The following is a 12,865-nucleotide window of genomic DNA, read 5'->3' on the forward strand; positions in this document are numbered from 1 at the left end:
CTCTTACTCACCATCGTCACGATACAGGAAGCGAGGCAAGGCACTGCACTTGAGTGATCCATTGAGAAGAGGGACCTCAAGGGGAGCATGTCCTATTGCATGCGGGTTTGACGTGTCTCCGCCCCGCCCCACAAAAAAAGGCGTCGGCTGATATGGTGTCAGATCTGGGGAAGGTGCCCCCTGGGGCTGGCCCATACTATGCAGCCACTTTTGCACAGTGGGATAGGACCTCTACTCTCGCCTGTATTGTCTTAGTGAAACAAAAAGGGGGAGCTGTGGTGAGCCGTTCCTGCGGACTGTGGTCGCCATTACATGATGGCGCTGGCTCCGTTGTGGTCTGTGAAGGACAACTCCATATCAAAGAGAGTTGGCGTGTTCCCAGCTCCTTATCAGAGAAAGTTGGCGTGTCATTTTCTAGCACCCTGTGAGAAGGGTACACGTGGCAGCTTTGCATTGGGGTTCGCGGTGCTTTATTAAGGCTGGGAGGGGCATCCGAAGTTTGGTAGAGTAGTAGTAGAAGAATTATTAGAAGAATATCAAGGGCCTGAATAAACTGCTGAAAGAAGATTCCTGAGTCGCGTCTTCCTTGCGGGCAAGGGGGGTCGCGACAATCCTGTGCAGTGACTAACTGTACATATCACTTGGATTGACAAAAGACTTGTCACTGATGTTCTCTTGTAGTGCTATACTGTTAGTTTTATGTTATCTTTGTTAAAAGAAGTATTGTTTGTCAAAAACTTAAATATTTTCCCAGTGTGCTTTATGATTTATTTCTCATAATTTATCAGACTATCCAAAAATTCAAGACCTATTCATTATTTTTATTTGCAGTGTATTTCTTCTTCTTATGGAATTCCGAAGAAGCAAACTCATGTGATAAAAACAATTAATATATGGTGCTATCTTAAACCAACAAAGTAACACTTTGAATAATCCCTAACTAAATATTGTGTACTTCTACAGTTTTGGTAATATTATTTCAATAATCAATGCCACTAGTAGAACATCCTTAAATTTTTTATTTTTAAAAACACAACTAAAGAAAGCACCATCGTAAGTGTTCAACAAATCATTAATATGATCTCATGATGAGTAACAGAATGTATCATGATGTGTTTTAGTGTCATCTAGTGTTTAAAAAGTATAAGTGAACTTTTAATTTAAAAACTTCTCATAAAATAAACAATTTAATTTTTATTTTTGTCAATATTTTTCTTGGGTTCTACATTTCAGTGATTCTAAGACTTTATATGAAAACTTAGCAATGAAATAACTGTACAGCCATAAGGGCTTCTAGGAATTTCTAAATTATCAGGCAATAAGAAGAATTCAGCCATTCCCTTACAATTCTGACAGGAAATTTCAGTCCAGACTTAAAGATACCACTAAGACAAAAAGCTCAGTTCTGACTGAAATGTCCAACCAGATATTTTTCACAGCATCTTAAGTCTAGAAATATAGATTTGATTCAAATCAAGTTCAATCTAAGCTATACATGATATTTTTTAAAATAATGATTTATTTTATGACTAACTTTACAGCTCTGTTAAAAGAAAAAAAGTCTTATTTAAAAGATCAGTTGATTTATTATTATCCTTACCAAGGTAGACAGTTAAGTTCTTTTATTTTATCAAAATAATATAACTTGGGGCTGGGATTGTGGCTCAGTGGTAGAGCACTCGCCTAGCACGGGAGGGACCAGAGTTCGATCCTCAGCACCACATAAAAATAAAGGCATTGTGTTGTGTCCATCTACACCTAAATATAATCTAACTTATTTTGTTTTACTTTTTTAGTTCTATAAAACAATGCTACATGAGCAAAAACAAAAACTTATTTAAGCTATTTTAGTGTAATGTGTGAAGCATAAAACTAAAAATGAGAAAAAATTTCTATAAAGTCAACATGAAAAAATAACAAGAGAGACTTGTTTTTTATCTTTCTACTATTAATTTATTGACAGTATAAAACAACTGAACTTATTATATTAAACTCATATTGCCCTTTTATCGGAGACTTTCGAGTGAGAAACAAGTTTAGATTTTTTCAAAACCTGGTTCTAACTACAAATATCACAAGATCCAGAAAATATTATAAAGTAGAATGATTTTTTTTTAAACTCAGAGTAGCAGACTACACTCCAATCACTCACAAAGATGTTTTGAAAACCCAGCAGTGTCACACAGTGATGGTTATCATGGTACACTGGCACAATGGTTTATTTTATTTATCAACTTGACTAGGCTAAAAGATACCCAGATAGCCAGTAAAAACATTTGTGGGTGTGTATATAAGGATGTTTCCAGAAGAGATAAGCATTTGTGTAAACTGGGTTTAAAAAAAAATCACTCTCACCAGTGTGGTTTGGCACCATGCAACCATTAAGGGCCAAAATGGTACAAACATGAGTAGGTTTGCTCTTTATTTGGAGTTGGGACATCTATGGTCTCTCTTCTGGGACATCAGAAGATTTTATTGAGACTTTAGGCTTGAACCAGGGTTACACGACTAGCTTTCTCAGGCTTCTAGTTTGCAATGATGTAGTTTATGGCATTTCTTAGCCTCTGTATTGATGTGAACCAGTGCTTCATGATACAGTTCTTTCTATGTATCTATGCATATCCTATAGGCTCTGTTTCTGCGGAGACGCCCAGCTAATACAACTAGTGCTTCTAATATAGGTGGAAGCTTGCTGTTCGGTCATTTGCAGATTCATCCAAATAATTCATCACCTCTCAGTTTGCCACCCTAGATTAATCAATCTTTTCCAGATCTACACTATGCTAGGCATTGTAGGACTAAATATTCATGGCCCACCAGAAAGTCATGGAAATATGAAATTAGTTATTTCCACTAAATTATCTATCAATCAATAGATTGGCAGTACTGAAACCCAGTCAAACCCAGGTGGAAAGAAGGAAACATAGGCAGGTGAGTAGTTCCTGGCTGGAAAGCCCCTTGATTAAACTGAAAATTGGGTAACAAGAGTAGCAGTGGTGGGCTGGGGATGTGGCTCAAGCGGTAGCACGCTCGCCTGGCATGCGTGCGGCCCGGGTTTGACCTCAGCACCACATACAAAGATGTTGTGTCCGCCAAAAACCAAAAAGAATAAATAAATATTAAAAATTCTCTCTCTCTCTCTCTCTCTCTCTCTCTCTCTCTCTCTCTCTCTCTCTTAAAAAAAAAGAGTAGCAGTGGTGTGTGTGGGTGTATGTGAGAATCCATGTACATTAAGTGACAAGCAACACCAAGAAGCCTCTCTGACTAATAATCCAGTAGAGTACGTTTTTCTGTGAATTCATCTCTGGTCCATAACTGTAACTGATATTTCACATGGCAGGCTCTCTATTACTCCGCTATACCCTGGAGCTACTTGATAAAAGCCGATGAATGATTTCTCCCTTTAAAAAGAGTCAGTGCAAATGAGAAAAAATTTTTATGTATCTAGAGAGGAAGCAATTTTTTACCTTATTAGTTTCTGATTAATCCAGGTGCTATTAAATTCCACCTGCTGATTAGAGTTGCAATGTTAAAAAAAAAAAGCTCTGAGAAATATTTCCTGAATTATTCATCTTTAATCTGAAATTTATTCTGGTTACAATAGTGCATGGTTGAATCTTGGCTGATAATTCCTGTTTATAATCTATTAGAATATTAGTTCTCCAGCTGAATATAGATACAATAAACAAACAAAAAATGAGTCATAAACTGTCATAAATTTCACTTGCTGCTTGGTTTTGCTCATAATTTTTTACTCTAAACACCACATTAAAGACTGATGCAAATAGGATATAATGCTATTTATTACATAATAAAAAGGTTAGAACATTTTAATTGCACATTATATTGTTTTCAAAAATAAATTTATGGGAAAGTCAAATATTAGTTGTACCTTTTATTTGTAAAATATTATTTTTATTTAACCATTTATTCTATCCTGTCCACATAGAATCACAAATAAGTGGTCTCAGACAGAGGAAATCAAGTTATTTTAAAGAATCACCTAAGTCTAAATTACAACTACTGTCATTGATCTCTTCCAACATGTCACAATTTTATCTTCATAGAAATTCTTTCTAATAAATACCTATCATATTCTCCATATTTCTAGTAAATAATTCAAGCTTACTTTCTAAGCCCCTGTGTTTGAAGAATATCAATATTAAAGCTCTACTCCCTTTCATATACATGAAAAGTAAGCTTTAAAATGTTTCATGAAAAGCTGGGAATGGAACCACCATTGACCTAGCTATTCCTCTTCTCGGACTATACCCAAAGGATCTTAAAACAGCATACTACATGGACACAGTCACATCAATGTTTATAGCAGTACAATTCGCAATAGCTAAACTGTGGAGATAACCTAGAGGTCCTTCGGTGGATGAATGTATTAAAAAAGTGTGGCATTTATACACAATGGAATATAACTCAGCACTAAAAAAGAATAAGATCGTGGCACTTGCAGGGAAATGGATGGCATTAGAGCAGATTATGCTAAGTGAAGTCAGCCAATCCCTAAAAAACAAATGCCAAATGTCTTCTCCAATATAAGGCGGGGGGGTGACTCAAAGTGGGTTAGGGAGGGAGAGCATGGGAGAAAGATTACCTCTAGATAGGGAATAGGGGTGGGAGGGAAAGGGAGAGAGAAGGGGAATAGAAAGGATGGTGGAAGGAGAAGGTCATCATTATACAAAATACATGTATGAAGATGTGAATTTCGTGTCAACATACCTTATATACAAACAGAGATATGATAAAATGTGGTATAAAGGTGTATTAAGAATTGTAATGCAAAAAAATAATAATAATAAGAGCTCATGTATAATGGCATAATTTGGCATAAACATACTTTATATACAGAGTTACAAAAATTGTGCTGTGAATGGACAATTATGAATGTAATGCATTCCACTGTTGTCATGTATGTAAGAAATAATAATAATAAAAAACCCTCACAAATCAGGTCAAAATACACCCCTGCTAAATTTCTTACAATATCTTTTCACTCTACAGACTATTGAAGCCATTCTTCTCATTAGCTTCTGCCTATGTTCTGTCTTCCTTCAGAAACTTCTTCCTCATCCTATGTCAGTAAGATGTAGTAGCAAATGCCTTCAGATAAGAGGCAGGTTAATCTTCTGTTGTGTAATTCAGGATAAACCAGTTTCCTTTTTCTCTTTCCTAAACTCATTTTTTTAAATTTATTTTATTTTTAGAGCCTTTGCAAGTGCTTCAGTATCTTCCAGCCTTAATTATACTTGGTGAACTCAAATGTCACCTTCTCAGGTCATTCTTAACTCCCTTCTGTCTATTGCTGGTCACATCCCTTCCACTTGTTCCATATCCTGGGAGCATGTATCAATTAGTTTTCAGAATATAATAGTCTAATGTGTTTATTATGAATCATCCACACAAAAGTTTTGCCCCTTATAGCATAAAACTTATCTCTCTTACTTACTACTGTTTTTCCAGAACTTTAGCGGTACTTGAAATATAGTATGTAGTTTTTTTAAGCATGCGTTTAATAAAGAAATATGTTTATTGGTCAAAAAATAAATAAAAATAAAAATGAAATGTTTTATGAAGCCCTCCTCTGTAAGATAAGTAATCCTTCCCCAACCTGGTCTTCACTATAAACCTTCTAAGGCGTCCAAGGCTAGCCTCTTCAACTTAGCAAGGCCCTAAGCAACTTTGCAAGACCCAGTCTCAAAATAAAAAATAAAAAGGGCTGAAGTGACACTTCATAATAAAGTGACCTGAGTTCAATCCCCTGTGCAAACACAATAAAATAAAGTAAAATAAACCTTCTAAGTACTTTATTTATGTAAACGGCACATGTTAATTTGCTTGTTCATTCATTTGATATTGAAATCCTTTCTTGATTTCAAAATAGCTGGAAGTATTTTACAGATTTAAAGGACTTTTTTTTTTTTGCCAGAATAAAGCATAAAGAAAAGCAAGTACAAGTGAAACGAAGAGTACCATAAGCAGAAGAGCAAATGCCTTCAGATAAGAGGCAGGTGAATCTTCTGTTGTGTAATCCAGGATAAACCAGTTTCCTTTCTTCAAGTTGTAAGATTCCCACAATGGTGAGAATCGTTAACCATGCGTGGAACATAACACTAAGCAGCCCACACAAATCCTCCACGTACTTGTGCCCACACCAGCTCAGCCAACTCTCCAGGAGCAGACTCTTATTCTCTAGTACCTCCATCACCAAGGTGAGTTCACCCAGGCCTGCTGGCTCAAGAGACCAAAGAACACATTGGGGAGGATTCTATAAAGAAACAGAGAATCATCAAGGCTTGAGTAATGGGTCCAAGCCCCACAGGTCAGTGTCAGAGGGCAAGAAGTGTGTTATTTTCACTTTGGAGAAACAGCATATATGTGACAGATGACATTTTATGAATCCAGTGAGCAGCAAGAGATGAGCACGGAAGCCTGGTTAGCAAATCAGACTGGCTTATTTGGAGTGGTGAACCACCCTCTGGTCTGTAGGCTCCACCTTAAAATTGTGCCCAAAATATGGCAATTCTTCGCATCTCTGCCTCCATCACCCTAGAGCAAGCAGCTAGATTCCCTCTCCTAGATCACTTTCCTAACCTTCTTCTCACTAGCTTTACAAGCTTCCTGTCTTGGCCCCTATCGAATTCTCCACTTAGTAAGTAGAAGGATGCATTTACAATATAAATTGGATCATGTCACTTCTTCTACCTTAAATCTCTTTAATAACTTCCTCATATGCTTGGAATGAAATCAACTTACCTGACCATGACTTGAAACCTGACCATGACTTGAAAGACAGTCTCAAGGCTAGCCGCAGGATACATATCTAGCCTCATTTCCTACCACCATCTCTCCAGTTCATAGCATCCCCCTTTTTCTTTCTCAAATACATTAAAATACTCCCACCTCAGCCTCTTATGGTTGCTGCATAGGAGAAATAAGCACTCTGAGAAAAGCAGAAGCAGAATATGTCTCTGAAAAGAGAATAGGGCTTCTCCTTCTCTCACTCCCTCTGATTCCATATGTGTTTGTAACACACACAAAAGGAACCTAAGGATACTGATAGGGGAAAGGAGAGCAAAGATGAAGCAGTACATCAGGAATAGAGAAAGGAAGAAAAAGAAAAGATGGGCCTTGGTCATGACTTCGTATTCATATTAATTTGCTATTTCTGTCATAACAAAGTACCACTTACTGAGCTGTGTAAAACAACACTATTTTATCATCTCATAGGCCATAAGTCAGAATGCCTCTAGACTTAGGTAGTTCTCTGGGACCTACCAAGTTCAAATCAAAGTGTTGTCAAGACTTCATTTGCTTCTGAAGCTCTGGAGATGAATCTGTAGATATTCGCTCCATGCAATTGTTGGACGCGGGTACCCGTTTCATGGCTAGCTGTTGGCCACGGGTTGTTCTTAGCTTCTGGAGGCTGCCCCCATTCTTTGACTCATGGCAACATTGGATCACATTTTATTCATGGTTCAGATGTCTCTGACTTCTCCTTTGGCCGTCTCTCTCTGAGTGATACTTCTGTGGCTTTCACGGACTCCTACAATGAAAGTGGACCAATCTAGATAATTAAAGGTAATCTCTGTTTTAGGGTCAGCTGATATGTAACGTTAACCACTTTTAGAAAGCTCCTTTCAGGATAGTATCCAGATTAGTGTTTGGTTTAATAATGAGAGATTAGGAAACTTGGGCAGACATCTTCAGAAATCTGCCTACTATGACATCAAATGCCAGCTGAGTGTTTTTCATACATTAGGAAGTTTAATTTTCCTAAAACTAATATAACCAGGCAATAGGTCCTGTTATCACTAAAAACAATAGGAGCAAAAAAAAATATTTAATATTTTTTTTTATTTTCAAACCAAATGAGTATACCTATCAGACTATTTTAATATACCTGTAACTGGATTTTACTGTGTAAAGTTTATACACACACACACACACACACACACACACACACACACACTAAACTCCATGGAATACGTCTATTGCATATGCAAGGGACAAGTATAACAGAGGTTTCTTTGGATCTCCTGTTATCTAAAATCTCAACTTGCCTTCCCTCTATGCTCATTTGAATAGTGTGGCCAAAAATTCTAATGCTGAATCAGTGATCACGGCATTGCCATGGCAACCCAGCGGGGGTCTCCAGCAGGAAGCCACCTTCACTTAACTGCAGCATAAACAATTCACCTGATTATGGGCTATTAAGAGGCAACACCCAAGAGCATGTGAATAGAAAAAGAAAAGAAGGGTTTTGGTAATGTACTTTGAAATACATTCTGGTAATCTCTAATAAGCCAAGATGAAAAGAGAAGATGCTGAGAAAAATGGCAAAGAATCCTTCCCGTAGATTTTGCAAAAAATTGGACAGGTTCACAGCTAGCTGACTTTGTGGAAGTGCTTCTGTGAGATTTCAGGATAGTTTTTTCACCGAATTTTGCAATATTTCTCTCTCCTTTTCCCTCATTTCACACACACACACACACATCCACACATACATAATCCTTTTCTCACCACATTAAAAAAAACACAAAAGTGAGAAAGTTTATGTTATTTTAAGCTGGGGAAGAAGAATATATATATATATATATATATACACACACACACACACACACACACACACACACACACACACACACACAATATTTCTGATATTGGGTTCCTGATACAGGAACAAAGCCCAGGAAGAGAATGACTTTTACAAAACAAAACTCACAAATATTTCTTTAAGCCCATAAATTTATAACACTGTCCTGAGAGATGCCCTGCTAAATGTCAGAGCAGATAGCCCCTCACATCTGACTTGAGACTTTCTAGGCAGACCTCTCACGGAATATCTGCCCTTGCCTAAGCTGTCAACTGATGCAGACATTTCTGCCTAGAAGAAATGTATTAAGTCACATTAAAGTTAATGAGTTTTATCTAGCATAGTTTCTTGCTACCAAAATGTTTATAGCTTACCACCTTCCTTTTTAAAAAGGAGGGAGAACTCTTTCTTCAGGCACACACACTTCTCACATATCTCCTAGGCTGCCTTTTCTTAAATTCTTCTCCCAAGGGTAACTGTGCAGCCCCCACCTCAACTTTATCCCACCCCAACCCTCCACTAATCACCCTTTGTTCATACACCTGTGCACAGCTTTCCTGAGGATGAATTTCAACCATCTATACATGACCCCATCATTAAAGTTTTAATACAAAGGATACTTTGTTCTCTGACAATGACACCATTTTACCAGGAACTCATCAGTAAAATTATTATTCAACAAGGTCAACACTTTGATCTGATAGAGCCTTACAGAAAGGACAGAATATTAAGCAAAGACAATATAGCCTTTCAATATGAGCCTTTGATGTGACCCAGCAAAGCACTCTGTGGTGATCAATCTACAAAGTAACCAAATGCAGCCATTTAAAGAGCTGTTAGCATTCATGAGTAGTTGCATCAGGGAGACCTATGTTTCATTTTGAAAATGGAATTATATTTTATGGAGAACGCTTAACTGAAGTTATGACTTAGCCTATAAAGTCTGCAAGATAAGCAATAAATCATATCTCCCAAAGAGTAAAGGAAGGTAAAGAATGTCCTGAAGAAATTGTAAAGATGTTACAGATGGACACCATCTTCTCAGCTTTAGGGTCAGGCACAATTTTCTTCTAGTTGCAGTACTGGACAATTTAGAAACTGGTTACCTTGGAAAAGTTGTTTAACTTCTCTGGCCATGGTTCTCACCAGTGTGATATACAGGTGATTAGAAAAACATAGACTAGATTAGTCAAATTGAGACACTTTGAACAGTGAAACAGGGGTCATTATTAATAACTACACCCGGACAACAGGAGTGACCCAAGACCACTGGGGCAGGCCAAATACATATGATTTTCCTGTCAAGATAATGAAAAATCAATGCCTCCACAACAACATTAAATGCTGACACAGATGGGGAGCAACAGGAATTTGTATTTGTTGCTGAAGGGGATGCTAAAAGGGTATGACTACTTCAAAAGGCCGTTTGGGAGTTTCTTTAAAAATCAAACACATGAAAGGCAATATGTCAATCAATGGAAGGGTAACTGATGTGATACAGCAATCTGTATATGGGGTAAAGTTGGGAGTTCATAACCCGCTTGAATCAAACTGTGAAATATGATGTATTAAGAACTGTGTAATGTTTTGAACGACCAACAATAAAAAAAAAAAATCAAACACATGCAGGGTTGCAGCCAGAACACAAGTGTTTCGGAAACCATCACTAAATCAAAGCCAAAATGGAAAAGGAAAAAAAAATTGTATTGACATTGTTGTCTTTTTTTTTTATATAATCCACCATAGCCATGTATTTATTACTGTTGTAATTCACAAAGCACTTTATAGAAATAATTTCTATAAAAGGAAAGAACAAAATAAAATTAAAATAGTGTTAACATCTTAAATTTCTTTTAGTAATTTTATCAGCTACTCAAATGTACAAATATTATATAGAATTTTCTAAAAGTACGTCATTGGACATGTTGAATCAGGCAAGTCCACAACTACTGGCCATCTGATCTACAAATGTGGTGGGATCAACAACAACAACAACAACAACAAAAAACATTGACAAAATTGAACAGGAGTCTGCTAAGGTGGTAAAGGGCACCTCAGTATGCCTAAGTGTTGCAGAAACTGAAAGCTGAACATGAGCATGGTATCACCGTTGACATATCCCTGTGGGAATTTGAGACCAGTAAGTATAATGTGACTAGAACTCATGCCCACAGCCATGGAGATTTCACCAGAAACCTGATTACAGACACATCTCAGGACAATTGCGCTGCCCTGATGGTCACTGCTGGTGTTGGTAAATTTGAAGCTGGTATCCCCAAGAATGGGCAGATCCCTGAACATGCCTTTCTGACTTACACACTGAGTGTGAAAAAACTTATTGTTGGTGTTAATAAAATGAATTCCACTGAGTGACCCTAGAGTCAAAAGAAATATGAAGAAATGGTTAAGGAAGTCAGCATCCACGTTAAGAAAACTGGCTACAATTCTGACACAGTGCAGTTTGTGCCAATTTCTGGTTGGAATGGTGACAGTATGCTGGAGCCAAGGCTAATATGCCTTGGTTCAAGGGATGGAAAGTCACCCATAAAGAGGGCAGTGCCAGGGAAATCATGGTGCTTGAAGCTTTGGATTCATCCTACCATCAATCCATCCAACTGACAAGCCTTTGCATATGTCCTTCCAGGATGTCTACAAAATCAATGAAATTACTAATGTGCCTGTGGGCCCAGTGGAACCTTTGCTCCACTCCATGTCACAACTGAAGTCAAGTCAGTTGAAAGGCACCATGAGGCTTTGAGTGAAGCTCTTCCTGGGGTCAATGTGGGCTTTAATGTCAAGAACGTGTCTATCAAATATGCTGATCATGGCAATCTTGCTGGTGACATCAAAAATGACCCACCAATGGAAGCAGCTAGTCTTCATTGCTCGGTGATTATCCTGAACCTGCCAAGCCATCAGTGCCCCTGTCCTGGATTGTTAAACAGCTCATAATGCTTGCAAGTTGCAGAGCTGAAAGAAAAAAATTGATCATCATTCTGGTCAGAAGCTGGAAGATGGTTCTAAATTCTTGAATTCATGTGAAACTGACATTGTTGATTTGATTCCAGGCAGGCTATGACAGTCCAGAAAGCTCAGAAAGCTAAAGAAATATTACCCCCAATGCCTGCCACCCCAGACTTAATCCATTATGAAAGAACAATCTCAAAACTTGTTGTCCCAATTGGCCATTCAGGTTTAATAGTAAAAGACTGGTAACAATGCATCATGAAAACTTCAGAGGAAAGGAGAATGTTTTATGGACCACTGGGGCATTTTTGGTGTGTGTGTGTGTGTGTGGCAGTTTTCAGTTTTTTTAAATCAGTACTTTTTAATGGAAACAAATTGACTGAAAATCTGTCACAGAATTTTGAGAGCCATTAAAACTAAAGTTTAGAGAAAAAAAAAAAAGCTAAACCTACTCTTACCATACTATCCAGCATTGTGCCACTTGTTATTTACTCAAAAGTGGTGGAAACTTATGTCCACACAAAAATCTGCACATGAGTGTTTCTGACAGCTTTATTTAAAATGGCCTAAACTTGGAAGCAACTAAGATGTTCTCTGGAACTGATAAACTCTTATATCCAGGCAATGGAATATTATTCAACATTTAAAGAAATGAGATATCAAGCAATGAAAATACATGAGGCCAATTTAAATGCACACTATTAAGTGGGAAAGAAAACATTCTGAAGAGGCTACATACTGTAGGAGTTCAAATATAGAAATTTCTGGAAAATGCAAAACTATGAAGACAATAAAAAGATTGGTAGCTGCCAGGAATTAAGGATGAAGGTAAGATGGATACATGGAGTACATTTTTTTTAGTGCTGTGAAACTACTCTGTATCACATAATAATGATGGTTACAATCATATATTTGTCTAAATCCACAAAGCACCAGGAGTGAACCCTAATGTAACCCATGGACTGGTATAATGCTGTGTCCATGTAGCTTCATCAGTTGAAACAGGTTTGTGGATAAGAAGGAAGTTGTGGATGGGGGCAGGGCAGTGGTACATGGGGATCCTCTATCCCAAATTTTGCTGTTAATCTGAAACTTCTCTTACAATTAAGACTGCTATATATCCAGAGGACTTAAAATCAGCATACTTTAATGACGCAGCCATGTCAATGTTTATAGTAGCTCAATTCACAATAGCAAAGCTATGGAACCAACCAAGGTTCCCTTCAACAGATGAATGGATAAAGATAATGTGAAATAAATACACATGAAATATTATTCAGCCATGAAGAAGAA

General features: G+C 37.4%; 1 pseudogene; it reads left to right on the top strand.

The window, feature by feature from the left end:
• Positions 1-6,086: 6,086 nt before the first annotated feature.
• Positions 6,087-11,684, top strand: LOC144371878 (elongation factor 1-alpha 1 pseudogene; annotated as a pseudogene).
• The last annotated feature ends 1,181 nt before the right edge of the window (positions 11,685-12,865 follow it).

The sequence above is a fragment of the Ictidomys tridecemlineatus genome, chromosome Y (assembly GCF_052094955.1).
Source record: "Ictidomys tridecemlineatus isolate mIctTri1 chromosome Y, mIctTri1.hap1, whole genome shotgun sequence".
Lineage (NCBI taxonomy): Eukaryota > Metazoa > Chordata > Mammalia > Rodentia > Sciuridae > Ictidomys > Ictidomys tridecemlineatus.